Source organism: Bos mutus, chromosome 3 (assembly GCF_027580195.1).
Source record: "Bos mutus isolate GX-2022 chromosome 3, NWIPB_WYAK_1.1, whole genome shotgun sequence".
NCBI classification, from domain to species: domain Eukaryota; kingdom Metazoa; phylum Chordata; class Mammalia; order Artiodactyla; family Bovidae; genus Bos; species Bos mutus.
Window position 1 is genome coordinate 55,058,861 of NC_091619.1, and position 19,052 is coordinate 55,077,912.

The window sequence follows — 19,052 nt, forward strand, 5'->3', positions numbered from 1 at the left end:
TCTGTGAGACAGAAAGCCAGCTCTCAACAGACACCAGATCTGGTGGTCTTGAACTTCTCAGCCTCCAGAACCGTGAGAAATAAACATATGTTGTTTGGCCATGCAGTCTCGATGCTTTGTTATGGAAGCTCAGAGTGACTATACTAATCTCATTCCTCTGACAGCTATATAATTTCAAGTTTGCTCTGTACAGCTTAATGTTTGAATATATCCCACTTTGATGATACTCATTCAATTTTCAGGAAAAGACATAGTTGACTGTTAAGTTCTTTGCTGCTCCTAACACATTGAGTTACTCAGTGAAGACTGAAAGTCCTCAAGGAGACACTTACTTATAATATCTGATACTTGCCAGAAGGAGCTCCACTTAATATTTTGAGATCAGGACTGCAGGGTTCAGCTTTCAAATAAGTCAGCTTAACTCCAGGAAAGTCTGAGCAACAGTAAGAAGTCAGAAAAGATAGAACAAGCTGCTCTGACCCAAGAAACACAAGATCTTCCTTAAGGTCATTTCCAAAGAAGGGAGATAAATTCCCTCAACAGGAACATTTGGGCCTGACTTTTCTAAAGATCCAGTTCTTCCCTCCACAAAACAAACCCCAGCTCTCATTTTTACATGAACTGAATAAGAGCTCTTCTACAGGGCTCTTGAACATTTGTGAGTGTCAGCCTCTGGGATCATTTGTCTTTCAGTCAAGTGAGGACTCTGGTCTCTTGTGGACCCTTTGCTCTAAGGTAAAGATTCCTAGGAGTACTTGTTTCTCCTTTGTGACAAGGAGGAGATAAACACCAGCTAAAATCCAACTTCTGTGGCAATAGCACATGACCCTGCAGAATGGACTTACAAAGGGATTTTTTTTTCTCCTAAAAGCTTCTATTTCATGACAGAAATGACCAGTTTCTCTACCATTAGGGCATCTGTGACCTACTAGATAAAGATCATATTTTATCGAATGGAAATTTATATCAGATATAGGACTTTTCCTACTGTAGTGAGAGAAATCTACTCAGACTAAGCCAAAAAGGGAATTCAATGGCAAACCTAACTGAGAAGTCCTAAGGTTATCTGGCCTTAGGTATGGTTTGGGTAGGAGCTGGCGAACTATAACTCATTGCCTGTTTTTGTAAATAAAGTTTTACTGGCACAGCCGTGATTGTTCTTTTACATATTGTTCATGGTTCTTTCAAGCTGCAACAGCAGTACTGAGTACTCACAAGAGAGACCTTACAGCCAGCAAAACCTAAAGTATTACATGGCTCTTTCTAGAAAAAGTTTGCTAGCCCCTGACCTAGGAGCCCAGGTGATGTCCTCAGGATTCTCTAAGCTCTTGCCTTTGATCCAACTCTGAGATGGCTTCGTATGTGTCTCCAGCATCCCCATGCTGATATCATTCCTTTCTGCTAACAGTTCTAGTTGAGAAGAGCACTTCTTTCCCAGTAACTCTTGCCAAAATCCTAGGGTTTACCCTAAACTGACAAGTTGGATAAGGTACCCATCCTTGGATTGATGCTTTACGGTTTGGAGGATGGACTTTTCACTGATAGGCGTAGGCCTGGGTCACACCATCCTGGTGCTGGAGTTGGATCAGTCATCCCAAGCATTCCTCCCAAAAGAGAAGAATGCTAGGAAGGTGAACATCTACAAATGTCCATTATGAGCCTTTTCCCTGGTTGGTCACATTCTGAGCTTGGACATTTCTCAGAGTATGTCAATGAGCTATCTGCATAATTTTAGAAACCCTTAAACAGAGTTACTATTAATAACAACCAGCTGTTATTGATGAGGTTTCAGTGCCAGATACTATACTAAGGATTAAATATTATCTTGTTTATCCTCTCAACAGCTATAAACATCAGGCATTTTTATTTCCAGTTTACCAATGAGGAAAATAAGGATGAGAGATTTAATAAGAAGTTGGCTTCAAAGTTTCACAGTCAGGATTGGAACCTAGAGCTGTGTAACTGTGAACTTGAATTATGCTGCCTGCTTCCCCACCCCTAAAGTCTTCCTTTTCTGGGAATTCCTTACTCACCCCTCTGTGCCCGAATAGTGCTTGAGCACTGAACTTGTGACCAACGGGCCCGAGCTCTAGTGAACTCAGCTCTGCCATTAACTCACCGGAAGACTTTTAGCAAGTTACTTAGCTTTCGGAATTTCTGTCAATACTTTCTCCCTGAGGAATTTCCTCATCTGTAAAAATGGACAGCTTAAACTATCAGTGACATTCAAACTATGTTCTACTAGCAGGGGGGCTTCTGTGGCAGTGCCCTAGAGTTTGCCATAGAGAGTGAGGGACACTTGACCAGCTGTCTCTCCACACTCCCCCAATCTCATAATCTCCATCGCTTTCCATTAGACTCCTTCTTAAGTCTAATATGTAAAGAATAAACATTCCTGTTGCAAAAAAAAAAAATTAATCATGGGACTAAAAGACCTTTCAGATCTGTCAATACTTTCTGCCTGTTCTTGTACCTCTCTCTACCTGCTTATGTCCTGGGAGGCTGACCTGTATGGATGGACTACATCAACAGGTTTTCTGTGCTCTGGCTTCCTGTTGGGTTCAGCCAATAGGAAAGTAGTGGAAAGGGGATGAAAGGGGAGAGAGGTCAGGGTACGGATTCCCCTGGCTCAGTGGCTAGGTTCAAAGATTACAGCTCTTGCTGGGTAACTCCCTCCATCAGCTCTGTTTGGGTTTGGGAAACTGTTTCATTCTCTTCCCCAATCCTATCTAGGAGTAGTAACGGTTCCTTGCTGTCACTAGCCCTGGGGTACCTTGCCATTCCTTGGAGTCTTGTTATAATGATAGTATGTCTGGTTATGTAGATGCTGTTGTAAGTAGTTGCTTCTTTAAGTATTCCTCGCTGGGGAAGGTGGTCAGGATGGCAAGTAGGAAGAACCAGAACTCATTTCCTCCCATGGACACACCAAGACTACAAATTCTTTGAGAACCATCTGAAGTACTAGCATAAAAGATTTTCCATGACTAAAGACATACAGAAAACAACAACAATAAAATAACGAAACAGGTAGGAGGGGCAGAGATGTGGCATAGTCAGGACTCACACCCCCGAGTCAGTGACCCTCATATGGGAGGAATATCACAATCACAGAGGTCCTCTCCAAGGAGCAAAGAAACTGAGCTCCACATCAGGGTCCCTGGCCCAGGGGCCCCCAAGGGAACAGATGAGAACGCCTGACTTCAACAACCAATGGGATTTATAGTCAGAAGATCTAGAAAGCTAAAAGAAACAGAGATTTCACTCTTGAAGGACTCATTCAAAAGCTCACATGCTGTAAGTCTCAGAGCAGAGGCAATAGTTTGAAAGGAGGCTTATTCAGACCTACTTGCTAATCTTGGGGAGCCTCCTAGAGAGACCGGGGGCAACTGGGACACGCCCTGGGGATGGACATGCTGGTGGCAGAACTTCTGGGGAGCTTATTTAATCACAGTAACACTGGTACTTGAAAGAGCCATTTTGGAATACTCTCTTTAATCTATTAGCATCAGGGACCCGGCCCCTCCCAACAGTGGCCTGGCACCCCCACACCTCTCAGGATACAGCAAAAGCAGTTCTAAGAGCAAAGCTTATAGCAATGCAAGCTTACCTCATAAGAAGAAATAAGAAAAATCTCATCAACCTAACTTTATACCTAAAGGAACCAGAGAAAGAACAAGCAAAACCCAAAGTTAGTAGAAGGAAATAAATCATAAAAATCAGAGCAGAAATAAATGAAACAGAGACTAAAAAAGAAAAAAATCAATAGAAAAAATAAAAAAAAGAAGCTAAGAATTGTGAAAACCAAGGAGAAATTGGTAGATAGAGTTTGGAGGAATGTTCCAGATGAAGAGAACAACATGACCATAGGCCTATCAGCCAGAAATTACAGGAAGTGCTTCAGACACCATATAAGAGTTCAATCTGACTCAGGCAGACGTGAGAGTTCTGTTTTTGCCACTCAGCCACAATTATTCATCCTTTTTCTACTGGAAATAATATGACATATTGTATTTTGAGAATAACCCCTCCCTGTAGTTATCTCATTGGTAGTAAGAGATTGACAACCTTCAACTTGTAATGCGGGTCCCAACTGGGTTCATTTAGCATAATCTAGCCCCAGAGTGACTGATTCAATGATGGGCATGTAACTCAATTTGGACCAGTGAGAATCAGAGGCAAGACCTGTGTTGAAAGTGACAGAGTTTTATCCAGAATTTAACTGTAAATTCTCTTTCCACTGGATTTGAAATTAAGAGGAGGTAGAGGCAGAAGCTGCTGCAACCAGCTCGTGACCATGAGGGCAGAGCTTGACTAAGAATGGAGCCAGCACAGCTGAAAGGCATCCTAAAAGGTAGAAAGATAAAACCTTGTTTCTGATCAATTTACTCCTGAAGCTTAAACAATCTGTGAGTAATCCATTAGCCAGTTAATTACGACATCAATGAATTCCCTTTATCTCTTAAGCCAGTTTAAACTAGAATTTCTATGTCTACTTAAAAACATAAGGGTTAAGACTAGGAAGATAGTTTGAATCCAGGACAAAGGATGTTGAATAGCAAGTTTTGAACTAGATTTCACAGGAAAAATTTTGGACAAGGATTGACGTAATTCTTCAATTTCCCTTTAGGCTGTACAAAGCAGTTTTACATAAACCATCTTATTGAATCTTTAGTTTTCCAATGTAATACATATTATCTTCCATGAGGAAATGGAGTATCAGAAAGTCTAAATGATTTGCTTTAAAATCATGCAGCTTGTGAAAGAGCAAAGTGTCAGTTTTGGATCTTTCAATTCTGAATCGTGCTAAGATCTTCTGCATCGGAGGTGGATTCTTTACTGTCTGAGACACCAGGGAAGCCCAAAGCCATTTCACCAACATGCAAAAGAAAAACCAAAAGCAAAACAAGCAAACAAAAAACCCCTGAATCTGAAGATCTGAGGATCCTTACCCCCGAGATAACTTTCTGATTTCATGACCTGTCAGTGTTGGAATTCACATTTGGACAGAATGAGGTGATGCTGGTATAGATCTCTTCTGATCCTTGGAATCATCTAGATGAGCTTCAAGTACATAAAGCTTGACTACTCCATATCACTACGGCCACTGAGCAATTCATTCAATATTTCCTCATTTGTAAAACAGTGATGACAATTGCTACCTCGTTGGGTCAATATGAAAATTGAACATGTAAAGCGTCTGTTACAAAATAGACATCTGTAGAAGTTAGGTCTCTTTATTATGGAAGGTAGTAGAAGCAGGTTTTTGAATCAGTCTTGGTTTTAAATTTTCACTCTTTTCCTAACTAGCTATATGCACCCACCTGTAGAGTTGACTCTTTTTTTTTTTAATCTGTTGTTTTGTTTTGTTTTTTACTTATTTATGTGGCTGCATTGGATCTCAGTTGCATCATGTGGGATCTTCTGTTGCGGCACATGGACTCCTGATCAGTAGTTGTGGCGCTCCAGCTTAGTTGCTCCTCGGCATGTGGGATCTTAGTTCCCCTACCAGGGATTGAACCCTGATCCCTTGGATTTCAAGGTGGATTCTTAACCATTGGACCACCAGGGAAGTCCCTAGAGTTGGTTCTTGAAGGACAGGTACTGTGTCTGTCCTTATCTCTGCTGAATCCACAGTGGCTCTAGGAGGCAGTCAGTAAATGTTTAAATTTAAATGACAAGTTTCCGAAGCTTTAAACAGTTGACATAAAATACATAGTACAAGTATAGTATAAGAAATCAGGATATAACATAAAACAGTCCAATGCCTGGCCCATAGTAAGTGTTCAGTAAATAATAATTGCAGTTAATTTCTATTGAATACTTACTATGTACCAGTCCCTGCTCTAAACACCACAGATATTCATACAATTCTCAAATCCCCATCCCTGTTTTACAGATAAAAATCAAAGCCTCATTTTTATTATTATCTAAATATTTGACGTCACTTTAGGCCCCATGACTTGTGAGTCCAACTCTTTCCTTTTAAGGGTTGGGACCCTCAAGGAGTCTGATTCAGGGTCTGTTAAATTATGGCTTCTCTTTTTCCTTTTTTGCATTGTTAGAATGAAATAAAGCCTTCTTTCTTTAAGAACACAATGAAGACTTTCTTTAGATTTTCCTCCTCTTTCTCCCATTATTTCCAGAGTGAGGTTGGACTGCCTGAGGTTTTGTCTGGCAGGAGCCCTTTAATTCAGAGACAGCCAACAACTCAATGAGCCAGCAGGCCTTTGCCCTCAGCTGGCTGACACTGAAGCAGCAGTTGGACCTCCCAGTTGGGGTTGTCTTGCATTCTTTCCCCGAAATTGCCTGCTGCCATCTGCTGGCCAAATCTAGTCATCACACTCATGTTTTCAAGGTTTCCTAATGAGGCTGCGGAGAAGGCAATGGCACCCCACTCCAGTACCCTTGCCTGGAAAATCCCATGGACGCAGGAGCCTGGTAGGCTGCAGTCCATGGGGTCGCTAAGAGTCGGACACGACTGAGCGACTTAACTTTCACTCTTCACTTTCATGCATTGGAGAAGGAAATGGCAGCCCACTCCAGTGTTCTTGCCTGGAGAATCCCAGGGACAGGGGAGCCTGGTGGGCTGCCGTCTCTGGGGTCGCACAGAGCCGGACACGACTGAAGCGACTTAGCAGCAGCAGCAGCAGCAAATGAGGCTCCATCTGTCTCTCACAACTGCTTCCCAAAACACCTTCAGGGGCTACCCCAGAGGTGAATTTAGCAGACAGACCAACGTGACAAGTCTGGACAACGTGACAAGTCTGGACAGACCAACGTGACAAGTTGGACCTTGGTTTAAGCTAAAGTGCTCAGGCGAAGACTGTTGGTGGCTGATTTCCATTCAGGAACGTAGAAGTGAGTTTCCATTTCACTGCACTGGTGAAACCCTTACACTAACCCTCCTTCTATCCTACAAGTATGCCATCTTGTCCAGAGCCACATGTTTTATACCCATCTCCATCTCCCACCCACCTGAGATTCTTCCATCCATGAGACTTGAATTACCATAATTCAAGTGTGGTAAAACAGCCACACTCAGCAAAGTTACAAGGGCAGCACAGAGTCTTCTATATCCTTCTCCCGGGTCTCCCAGAGACCCCGTTCAAATTTTCCCAATTGTCTCAGTTGTTCCTCTGCAACCATTTGGATTAAATGGATTTAATCCAAAGGCGGGTGCTGTTTCTCCTGTCATGGTCTCTTAGTATCTTTCAATCTGGAACATTCCTCACTTTTTGACTTTTATAACTTTGGCATCTGTTGGGGTGCAACCATTTGGATTAAATGGATTTAATCCAAAGGCAGGTGCTGTTCCTCCTGTCATGGTCTCTTAGTATCTTTCAATCTGGAACATTCCTCACTTTTTGACTTTTATAACCTTGGCATCTGTTGGGGTGCAGTCCCTGGCCTACAAACCTTATAATTGCCCAGACTCAAGACCAAAGAAAGAGCCCAGAGACAGTAACAGAGACATCAGTGGCTTTTTGGATAAGGGATCTTACATGTCCAAAGCGAAGGGGCCTGGAGCAACATCCCACCATGGTCAGCAGACAGCAGGCAGGGCATGGCAGCAATCTCTGCTTCTTGGGGGAGAAGGGGACTACGATTTATAGGTGAACTGATGTCAGATTGGTTCATCTGTTATGAGGGGAAACCAGCAGCTAGCGCAGGGGGCAAGCATATAACCAGTTACTGATTAAGCCCTGTAATTAAGAGGCTAGAATAGCCATGTGAGTGAAGCAGGAACTGGCAGAGCAGGAAATGAGCAGAGAGCAAGAGAACAGTCATCTTGAGTGACCTGACCATGCATTCCACCCCTACATACCCTTGCCGTCTTGGTCTGCCCCTTTTCCATGCTATCCCTGGGGTCAAGTATGTAGAGGTGCACTGCAACCCAGACACCACAAATGCAATACAGAGATCGACAGCTAGAGAGTAAAAAAATGGGCAAACTTTGGAGCCAGGTGCTTATTGGATCAATTTTTTTCATGAAAGTCCAGAGGAGGATAACAAGGGCGCCTTACTGAGTGCGCAAACTGTTATTCCTGAATCCTCAAATCCTAGTCATCCCTCTGATCAGGCTACGGATGAAATGGAGACATTTAACAGGCACAGTACAGGGAAGATGATGACCATTAGGCAGACTTCAAGCAGTAACAGCATTCTAGGTCATACCACCCCTGCCCGTGGGCTTTGTCCTGGCCAGCAGCACTATCCCGCCTGTCCACCCTCAGTGCCCACAGCCGGGGCCGAATCCAGGAGAGGTGGCAAAACCACAGACCGCAGGGTTAGTACAGCGGCGCCTGTCTCCAGTAGGGCCCGGATTAGTTACCTTTGGAGTCTCAGATGGGCCAGGTAGAAGACAGGTGAAACGTGTTAAGTCTCTTTCTAATCCTATTCCCCATGAAGAAGCAAACGCAAACCAACAGGGGCTTACCTGCCAGCCCCAGGGCCTTTCTATGGTGTGTTCCCCTCAGTGTAGACCCTGTGGCCAGGGTAAAAGTGACTTGTTGCCCTGACCCATAGTTGGCAGTAGTCCTTCAGCGGGCATCAGTTGAAGTTGGATGGTGTGGGCTGGTTGCCTCTGGGTTAACGTGGTGCAGGCACTGGGACAACTGCTCCTGGGTGTGTCCATGTGTTGGAGGTCTCAACTGTTGTTGAAGTAGCCCCTTCATCCTTCCCATTAGTCTGGGAGCAGCAGGGTGGTGAGGCAGGTGGAAACACCAGTATATGACTTTTTATCAGCCCATTCCTGATGGGAATGGCCTTCATGGCTGGCAAAGTGGGATCCTGGGTCACTACGAATACCGGTGGGTGCCCTGTGTGTCATGCACAGCTGTTCTAGACCCTGAACATTGGTTCTCCTGGTGGTTTGATGACGCGGGTACGCCTGTTGTGACATCTTCCGCCTGTTGTAAGGCACAGTAGGGTGCATATCGCAGCTGTTCCATCACACTGTATCCTTCCAGAGCTGAGGACAGAAGTCCAAGGGCACTCTATTATTTCGCTGTTACCATAGTTACCACAGGCCCCAAACAAACCCTTCCAGGTAACTGTGTATGCTTAGTCGCTCAGTCGTGTCTGACTCTTTGTGACTCCATGGACTGTAGCCCAACAAGCTCCTCTGCTCATGTGATTCTTCAGGCAAGAATACTAAAGTGGGTTGTCATTTTCTTTTCCAAGGGATCTTCCCGAGCCAGGGATCAAACCACAGTTTCCTACATTTCAGGCAGATTCTTTACAGTCTGAGCCACCAAGTAACTGGCCATGTCCAATTTGCAAGCCTGTCCCTGAGTTAACATCCCTAAAGCCTGAGTCTGTAACTGTTTAGGAGTGGTGGGTCTTGGGTATCCTTGTATTTTGTAGATAATCCAAGTCCTTTCATTTTGTCTGTACTCACCAGCCACCCCCATGCCGTCAGATGAGCCATGAGCATGGCTTAAATTGAAAGAGATGAAGGTTTATAGAGTATCATTAATATAACGGAAGAGGAAAACATCTCTCATGGTGTTCAACTGCCACAGGCCCCACAGGCTAGTGGACAATCGCCTCGGGGTTACCTGCACAACTTTCTGTTTCTTGTCCTTATTTCCTGACTTCTCAGCCCCCACGGGAGTTTCCTTGGCCTCTTGACTGGCTCACCAATTGCCAGGTTGCACCCACAGGCCTGCAAGCCTTGTAGCTGCCCAGCTTCAAGACCAAAGATAGAGCCCAGAGACAGTGACAGAGACATCTGTGGTTTAATCGATGGGGGACCTAACATGCCTGAAGCAAGGTCCTGGGGTGAAACCCCATCGTGTATGGCAGAAAACAGTCAGGATGTAACAGCAATCTGTGCTACCTGGGAGAAAACTGCTACTGCTAAAGTCACCTCAGTCGTGTCCGACTCTGTGCGACCCCAGAGACGGCAGCCCACCAGGCTCCCCTGTCCCTGGGATTCTCCAGGCAAGAATAATGGATTGGGTTGCCATTTCCTTCTCCAATGCATGAAAGTGAAAAGTGAAAGTAAAGTCGCTCAGTTGTGTCCGACCCTCAGCGACCACATGGACCACAGCCTTCCAGGCTCCTCCGTCCATGGGACTCTCCAGGCAGGAGTACTGGAGTGGGGTGCCATTGCCTTCTCCCCCTGGGAGAAAAGGGGGCTACTATTTATAGGGGGAACTGACATCAAGTCGACCCATCAGTTTCCAGGGAAGCCAGCAGCTGGGGCACCTGCTTCATAGCCCCTCAAGTTAACAACCATCACAAGGGGCAGAGGTTTCCCTTTAGTAAACAAGCAGGTGGAGCTGTTCTGGCTTCAGGGGCAAGGGGCAAGCATGTTCGTGTGAGTAGAGTGTAGGTGAAACAGGGACTAGTCGAGCAGGGAAAGTACAGAGAGCAAGAGAACAGCCATCTGGAGTGGCTTGACCATACAGCATTTTAAAAAAGTGAAATCTACATTCATTTTGTAGAACGTCCCTCAGTTTGGGTTGTCTGATGCTGTCTCATGATAAAACCCAGCTTATGCATTTTGAGCCAAAATAGAGCACATGCTGTTTTTTCACTGTCTCATATCTGACGAAACACAGATGGTACACTATTTGTTTATGACAGTGTTAATGTTAATCACGTTCATTCAGATAGTATCTGTCTGATTCCTCTGTTATGAAGTTTCTTTATTTCCCTTTGTGACTATGTCAGTTTTCTATTGCTTCTGTAACAAATTACCACAAACTTCATGAGTTAGAACAATATACATGTATTATGTTATAGTTCTGGACTTCAGAAGGCTGACCAGTATCACTGACTTAAAATCAGTGTCACAGGGCTGTGCTAATTCTGGAGGCTTTAAGGGAGGGTCTGTTTCCTTGCTTTTTCCAAATTATACAGGCCACCTGCATGCCTTGGCTTGTGGTCCTTCTTCCCATCATCAAAGCCAGCAGCATAGCATCTTCAAGCCTTTCTCCAACTCGGACCTCTGCTCTGTCATCACATCTCCCTCTCTGACTCCCCTGCCTCTCTCTTTCATTTATAAAGACCCTTGTGATTCCACTGGGCCCACCTGGATGAACTCCCCAGATTAAGATCATCACCTTCATCACACCTGCAAAGTCCCTTTCACCAGGTAAGGAAACGAATCCACAGCTTCCAGGATAGTATCTGAGCATCTTTCAGGGAGTATTATGCTGCCTTCCATGGTTACTAATCTTATTCTTGGAAAGATACTTTGAGACCATGAAAACTTCTGTTACTTAACCTACTTCTACCAACTAGTTTTAGCATCCTTTGATGTTTCTTGCCTGATTAATGATTGCCAGATGATGGTTTTCTACTACTATCATTCATTTTACATTTATTAATTGGCTTTCTACTATGAGGGGAGCTTTCTCTTCTCTCCATTTATCTATCCTTTTCATTCATTCATTTATATCAATGTGGACTCATAGGTTCCTTATTTTGTTCAATAGATTATGATCCATTATTACTGGCATTTATTTTGGTGTTGAATTATCTCAGATTTGGCCAGTGGAAGCTCCTTCAAGCCCCCTTTTATGCCCTTTTAACATTTTTTGTCATTCTTTGAGCACTTTCTTCCTTTGTGTCCAAAGATAGTTTAGGCTCATCTTTTCATTTCTCTGCTCAATCCTGGAATCAGCCATTCTCCAAGGAGCCCTGGTTCCTTTTAGTGGAGAGAAGTGTTTGGAAACCAAGATCTGGGCACTACATATGCTCATTGCTACTAGGGTATCACTGCTCCCAATTCCTCTCAATTGACAGAATTAGGAAACATGTGTACATACACACAAAGTCACACACAGTCGCACACACACACCCCTCTCTATTCCTTTGTCTGTGTATGTTGAAAACCAAGAGTTTGTAGTGATACCTACAACTCTAATTTACCACCACAGGTTCATTTTAGGTTTTCTTCTTTCCATATTGCTGCCATCTTTGTGAGAAAACTGATTCAGAAGCACCCTCTGAGTAACCCTCACTTAGGCTTCCCGGGTGGCTCAATGTAAAGAACCCACCTGCCAATGCAGGAGACATGGATTCGATCCTTGGGTCAGGTAGATCCCTGGAGAGGGAGATGGCAGCTTGCTCCAGTATTCTTGCCTGGGAAATCCTATGGACAGAGGTGCCTGGCAGACTACAGTCTCTGGGGTCATAAAGAGTTGCACATTCTTGAGCATGAGCATGCACCCTCACTTACCCTCAAACCATTTACTTATCTGCTTGATCTTCCTGTGTGTAAATGATTTTTTAACCCAGCTGTGTGCTATCCCTGTCTAGTGCAGCCTACAATCCCCGGCTCAGGCTGCTTTCTCCACTCTGACTGACTACCTTGTTTGAGCCTATCTAATGGGATGACAGAGGATGAGATGGCTGGATGGCATCACCGACTCGATGGACATGAGTTTGAGTGATCTCCGGGAGTTGGTGATGGACAGGGAGGCCTGGCATGCTGCGATTCATGGGGTCGCAGAGTCGGACATGACAGAGCGACTGAACTGAACTGAACTGAATGGCTTTTTAAGGAAGAAAGAAAGGTAGACAGGCAATATATATATATATATATATATATATATATATATATATATATATATATAAAATATATATTTAAAGGGAAAAAGAAGGAAATGAAAGAAGAGAAAATCATGTACATTTTTAATAGAACTATTTATCACTGTTGTAATTATTTATTTGTTTAATGGTAATTTTCTCTAAAATTTAAACTCCATGTAGACAATGGAACAACAGACTGGTTCTAAATAGGAAAAGGAGTACGTCAAGGCTGTCTATTGTCACCCTGCTTATTTAATTTATATGCAGAGTACATCATGAGAAACGCTGGGCTGGCGGAAGCACAAGCTGGAATAAAGATTGCCAGGAGAAATATCAATAACCTCAGATATTCAAATGAAACTACCCTTAAGGCAGAAAGTGAAGAACAACTAAAGAGTCTCTTGATGAAAGTGAAAGAGGAGAGTGAAAAAGTTGTCTTAAAGCTCAACATTCAGAAAACTAAGATCAGGGCATCCGGTCCCATCACTTCATGGCAAATAGATGGGGAAACAGTGGAAACAGTGGCTGACTTTATTTTTGGGGGCTCCCAAATCACTACAGATGGTGACTGCAGCCATGAAATTAAAAGACGCTTACTCCTTGGAAGGAAAGTTATGACCAACCTAGATAGCATATTCAAAAGCAGAGACATTACTTTGTCAACAAAGGTCCGTCTTGTCAAGGCTATGGTTTTTCCTGTGGTCATGTATGGATGTAAGAGTTGGACTGTAAAGAAAGCTGAGTGCTGAAGAATTGATGCTTTTGAACTATGGTGCTGGAGAAGACTCTTGAGAGTCCCTTGGACTGCAAGGAGATCCAACCAGTCCATCCTAAAGGAGATCAGTCCTGGGTGTTCCTTGGTAGGACTGATGTTGAAGCTGAAACTCCAATACTTTGGCCCCCTGATGGGAAGGGCTAACTCATTTGAAAAGACCCTGATGCTGGGAAAGATTGAGGGTAGGAGAAGAAGGGGACGACAGAGGATGAGTTGGCTGGATGGTATCACCGACTCAATGGACATAGGTTTGGGTAAACTCCAGGAGTTGGTGATGGACAAGGAGGCCTTGCATGCTGTGGTTCATGGGATTGCAAAGAGTCAGACACGACTGAGCAAATGAACTGAACTGAACTGAACTGAGACAATGACCATGCCTGCCTTGCTCACTATGGATTGAATCCCCAGGGCCTAACACAATGCCCAGCAAGCACATAAATAAATACTTAATATGCTTTTGAATAAATGATTGTCATATAAAGCAACAATAACAAAATTATAACTATTAAACAATTTATAATACAACCAAGTGTCCACAACCTAAACAATTACCACTGTCTACATTGCTCAAATCATCTTATCATCTTTGACTTTTCTTAACCGTAAACTAAAATTTGACACCTTAAATAAATGTGCTTCCCCCCCAACACACAATCTTTTTCCCTCCAAGGATGAGTTCCCTGGGGGAAAGAGGTATCTTCTCTTTTACTAAACTTTTGTGAAATATTTCTTTAGTTTTGGAGTCTATTTAGTTATTTCAAACAGATTTTCAAAAATAAGAATTTCAGTACAAAGTCGTATCTCAAGACAACTTCACATGTCACGGTCCCAAGTATTTGGTAGAATGGATGTTGGCACAGGCAAAACAATGGAATGTTCCAGAGTCTTGTTGTGAGAAATAACTGCTGTCATACCTAGCCTTGCACCAACATAATAGGCAAATTCCTTCATGCCAGGCCTGTCCCTTCATTCTCCTGCAAGCAGCTTTTAAATGGCTGTAATTCTTTGTTCCCAGCTTCTACCAGCAAATGTCAAAGACAGTCTTAACTACATAGTGTTTGCTTCTCCCCTCTGATTTCCTCTCAGAGATGAAGTCCTAATGCATTTGTGCTTTCCTCAAGTTAAAGGCATCCTTTTCAGTGACTGATGAAATAAACATCTGGACCCTCTCAGAGGCACCTAGAAAGTGAGGGTTTGTGCTGAAGCACAGCTGCTGTCAGTGCTCAGAGTGGTTGCTCAGCACAAAGGGCTACAACTTTGGGCAGAAAGAGCCATACTTTTCCATCTCTCATAAAACCTGCCTTTCAGGGGTCACTCCAGTTCAGTGGAAAACAGCCTAAGTGGTGCTGCCTCCCAGAAATGATAACATCAGCCAGGAGAGCAGGAAGGAAGCTGAGCTCAAGAATTCAGGTTGCTTTTTGTGCCAGGACCTCTCAGTTGACCACTGGTCTCTGTGATGAGCCCACCCACCAAGCCCCCAACATCCCAGCTTCAGCCATGGCTGTATGGCTGTGAAGACCCAGAGAAAGTAAAAGATTTGAATTCCAAGGGCTGCTTCTGACTCCAGGCCCTGGGGAGAGCAATGGACCCCCATTATTAATTGTCTCATCTGCAACCAGACCTTCTAACCCAGTGGTTCTCAACCCTGGCTGCTCAGAATCATTTTATCAAAATCCTAGTGTCCAAGAACCACCTGCAAAGATCCCAAGTTAGCTGGTTCAGGAGGGGCCACCCACAAGTTCATTCAAAACTGGCCCAATGATTCCTCTGTGCAGCCAGGGTTGAGAACCACTGTCCCAGGCTTGGTCCTCCTGTAGGCTGGTGAGGGTGAAGCCAAGAACACCAGGGCGCCTAAGCTCAGTGACTCCACCTTGGTGCACGTTAGAATCGCCTAGGGAATTGCCTAAAATTCCACTGCCCCAGATGAATTTTATCATTTCTCTGGGAGTGGTTCCATGATCTGCACTTTTTAAAACCCCTCAGGAGATTAAAATGGGCAGCCAAATCTGAGAGCCATGGAGCTCCTCTGAGTCTTCCAGTATGCTCTGAGATGATGCTTCTCAAACTACTGCTGAAAGACTAGCTTTGAGTTTTGTATTTGTTTTTTAGCTTTTCATCCTTTGCTGACCGATACTTTTGTAAAATTCAAGAAAAATAAATCGCTAGCAAAATGGAGATTTTAAAAGCAGACATAGAAGATAAACCCCAGATGTTTTAATTATTAGATTGAAAGACACAGTATTGCTTTTGAAAGTTTCTAAACTATCTCCATTTCTGTACTTAGGGATTGTTTACAGTTTGTGAACCTGAGCTGGTCTGTGGGCCACACTTTGAGAAACAGTGCTCTGAGGAACACCATTACAGGAACTGTAGATAAATGCTGTATGGTGGGAGGAGGGATTGGATAGATTTGATAAATATAATAGATTATATCTAGTCATCCAGTCCCACCAGGTTTTCCCTAAATGGACTGGGGTCTCTCCACTCCTGCCCACTGGCTCTACCTGAATACCTGCTCTTTACCCTTGAAACGAGAACGATAGTGCTGAAATCCAAATCCGATCATGTCATTTCACTGCCTATGAACTTCTTTGGCTACCACTGTTGGCTGTCTTAAACCATCACTCCGCATCTGTCCACACTGAGTTAGTAACAACTCCCTGTGTACACAGAAGCTTCTTCTAGCTGTCCCCACCTCTCCATCTCTCTCTGTCCTGTCTGGCTAACTCAGCCTTCAGAGTCAGCCTAGATGTCCCCTCTCCGGGAACCTTTCTCCACCCATTCAATTTAGGGTGGGGATCCCTCTTCTGTGATCCCTCAGGACCAGTCATCGTACATTCTGTGTTGTGATTGGCTGTTGACCCACTAGATGTGAATTCCTTCAAGACAGGATTTATGCCTTACTCACTGTTCTATCCTTAGCACCTGGTATCCTGCCTAGAATAGATAAGCTAATCAATAAACACTTATTGAAAAAGATGAATTAATCAATAAACAAAATGAATCCAGGCCTGAACCATAAGGGGCCCTAGAACTAGAAGATTGCATTTCAGCATCTCAGAAACTCCCCAGATCCAGCAAGCACCTCCATTTCAAACTTCATCATTTATCCAATTACCCAAGGGATTTCCTTTTTCCTGTTCTTAGGATTCTGACTTTCTACTCAACTCTTCGGGCTGATACCTCTGTTGAACCATTGGCCTGATTTGTAGTTTAGGTTTTACTTTTTTGAAGCTGCCTCTCAGATCATTCTCAGAGTCGTAGTTCCTACCCCAAGGATCTGGGGTCCTCGTTTCCTGACTCTAGATCAGCAGTCTGGGCTCCTACTTTTCCTGGTGGAGTCAGGGCATCATCACTAGGCCACTGCACCTACTTAGAACAATCACCCAGGCCAGGTTGATCTGGCCCGTGCAGAGGGGGGCTTTCTGAGACTTATGGAATTATAAACCTGCTGGGCTGGTTATTCTCTGCTTGTCCCTCTGCACTCATTCTCCATCCTCCTCTGTCTGCTCTGCCCATCACATTGGCTCCAGTGCCCTGTGGGTTCCTGATGGAGTTAGCTAACATGGGGCACCAGAGGGCATTGGAGGTAGGGAGGAAGAAGTCTGGAGTGCATTCCTTGGCTCCATCCTGTTGGGTGGGGTTTGGTAGTGCCTGGATTCCTCCACCACCACAGCTCCTGTGAGATGGTTTCTCTTCCAGGGTGCCAGCTCTCACAGCTTCAGGTTGTGGGTGGAGCTTCCTGCCTCTGCGAGTCCCTGATACTTCGTGGGCTCCTGTTGGTTCACTTCACTCTGCTCCATACTTCTGTTAGTACTCTCTCCATGAAACCTTCTTTAATTCAGCCTTTGAGTGCACCATCTGTGTCTTGCCAGGACTCTGTCCGATGAGATTCCCTTCTTGTACAGCAACTAGAACCATCTCCTGAGCTAGTCCAGTGCTTTTTCCACCCACTGTCATCACTTCCCTTACTCTGGAATCTAGAACCTAAATGGTACATGTAATAATAATACAAAACAATAGCAACAACAATAATAATAGTTATCATTTGAGTTTTTCTTATATGCCAAGCATTGTGCTAACTGAATGAATTCCTTGTATTCTTACCCCAAGCCTGTGAGGCAGGTATTACTTACTATCTTCATTTTAAAATTAAAAACCCTGAATCTTACAGAGAGTGAGTAATCTGGCAGAATTCACACAGAAAGTAAATAGCAGAGCAGGGGCTTCTGTCTGGCTCTTTGACTCCTAAACTGGTGCTTTGATAACTATGAGGACGTTTGCTCTTGTGATGACCCCATCGCACTGTTGACTCTTTGAGCTCCCTGTCAACTTACACTCCATGAGATAACAGATGTGGTTTGGTTGGGGCCTGCTGGGGAATCAGAATGAGAGAAAAACCAGCCCTGAAAACAGTGATGAGACGAGATAGTTCTGCCTCAACAAAGAAGTTGGCCAAGAGCCAGAGTTTAAAAGGCAATGCTGGCAACTCAGTAAAAGAAGGGGCAGAACAGGCTTCAGGTGGAAAAAAGTTGCAGGTGGTTTATATCACACCCCAAGAGTGACCACCCTCCATGCCTGTGAGGCTGGGTAACAAAAGCCCCTGGAGTTCCCAGAGAGAAGGCAGAACTGGGCTTGGATTTTTAAGAGTAGGAGAGCAGAGTTTGCCACTGTATATGCTGGGAGTCATCGAAGAGCATCCAGGCCAGAGTCAATCCTTGTCTATTTACTAGTGACATCTCCAGGTGAAGGAGAAGAAAATATGGGCCTTTGAGCATGAAGAGACCAAATTTCTCTCTTGCATTCCTCTATTCTCAAGTAGCCCAAAAGTGATTAAAATGAATCCTTTATTTTGTTCCTTACTTGTCCCTCATTTGATGAATGAAACATAAAAATATTTAATAAATATTTGCATTTTTGCACCTCCCAGTGAGTTCAAAACTGTCGATGAATCCCTATATTCTTCCCTCAGATAGAAAGTAAACTACTCTAAGATGTTTTCCTGTGAAACATGGATAGTTGGAAGAGTTTATTTTTCCTATTCTAAATTACAGAATGAAGTTCTTGGTGTTGGTGGTATTTCTACACTGTAGGGTTTGCTACAGATGAAGAAAGTGGACACCCTGTGCTATAAGCATTTTCCTGAGCTCATTCCATTATTTGTTCTCTGAAGAGTGAAGTTATCATCAAGCAGCAACTTACCATCATGAGCACTTTTCAATGGAGAACTATGATTTCAAAAGTACTACATTTCAGTTCAGTTTGCTGCTGCTGCTAAGTCACTTCAGTCGTGTCCGACTCTGTGCGACCCCATAGACGGCAGCCCACCAGGCTCTGCCGTCCCTGGAATTCTCCAGGCAAGAACACTGGAGTGGGTTGCCATTGCCTTCAGTTTACAAGGCGGTAATTTTGGAAAACAGTATGAAATATATGATGAAGGAGTCAGCATGCTGGTGAGAAGCAGTGAATGCCTTCAGCAACTCAGCCAAAAGCATACTTCTAGAAGGAAGGGAGAGGCCAAGGAGTGAGGGGAGGAGAGAAGGAAAGAAGAGCTCACAGTAGCTGGCCAAGAGGCTGCTCCCCACTCTTTGCACAAACCCCAGCGTCTTTTAAGAGGCTCAGTCTGCTTTATCTCTCAGGGCCTTGAGCTAAAATTTGGATGCTACTTCCAGGCCCAGCCCAGTTAAGAGCATTTTCTTTGTAGAGGGGTGACTTTCAGATCTTGCTCACT